Source organism: Neovison vison, chromosome 4 (genome assembly GCF_020171115.1).
Source record: "Neovison vison isolate M4711 chromosome 4, ASM_NN_V1, whole genome shotgun sequence".
NCBI classification, from domain to species: domain Eukaryota; kingdom Metazoa; phylum Chordata; class Mammalia; order Carnivora; family Mustelidae; genus Neogale; species Neogale vison.
Genome location: NC_058094.1, coordinates 2622318 through 2623228, shown reverse-complemented (window position 1 = coordinate 2623228; position 911 = coordinate 2622318).

Below are 911 nucleotides of genomic sequence, written 5' to 3'. Positions count from 1 at the left end.
GCTGGGTCTGAGGGGGCTTGTAGGTCCACGTCCCTTTCTTCGGGCAGCTGGATCCCCCAGGTTCTGGAGGCCCAGGGCCAGGATTCCCATTCCCCCGGGGCTGGGCGGGGCTGTGGCTCCCTCGGCGGAGCCACACTGGCCAGCCCAGGCTAGGAGCCGGCCATGGCCCCCGCAGGGCCTCAGGACCCGCTTTCTATTCCAGCTCTTCCTGGCCTCTGGATGGCCCCGTGGGACCGGAACTGCCGCGTCTGTGTATGTCTGTGTGGTCAGCCGGCCTCTGTGGGGCGGCCCTGGGCGTGCAGGCTCTACGGACCTGAGCTGCCTCGCTGGCGCAGCTGTGGGAGCAGGAACCGTGAGGGGGTGGTGTCCGTGCAGGGGCGCTGCAGCTGCCGTGGTTCTCAGACAGCCCTGTCCACCTTCCCTCGTGGGAGGTAGTGAGCTCCCCGTCACTGTAAGTGGCCAGAACAGAGCCCGGATGGGCACGGCCCAGAGCTGCTGCATGGGCATCGGCCCTGGGGGACAGGAGGACTTGTGAACTCTGAGGTGTGGGACACGGAGTCCCCAGGCTCTCAATGTCACTGGTTCTAAGATTCTGTGACTCCAAACTTCTAAGTTGCCATCACTTTTAAGAGCCTGGGGCTACTGGCTCCACTGGCATCTGCATACAGAAAGTCAGACCCTGGGGCATTTCCTCACCCCAGCAAGGCCAAGTCCCTTCTGACCTCCAGACTTTGACCCCAACTCTTCTCCATGTGAGAATGCTTTCCCACTTCTTTTTTTTTAAAAGATTTTATTTATTTATTTGACAGATAGAGATCACAAGTAGACAGAGAGGCAGGCAGAGAGAGAGGGAAGCAGGCTCCCTGCCGAGCAGAGAGCTTGATGCGGGACTCGATCCCAGGACCCTGAGA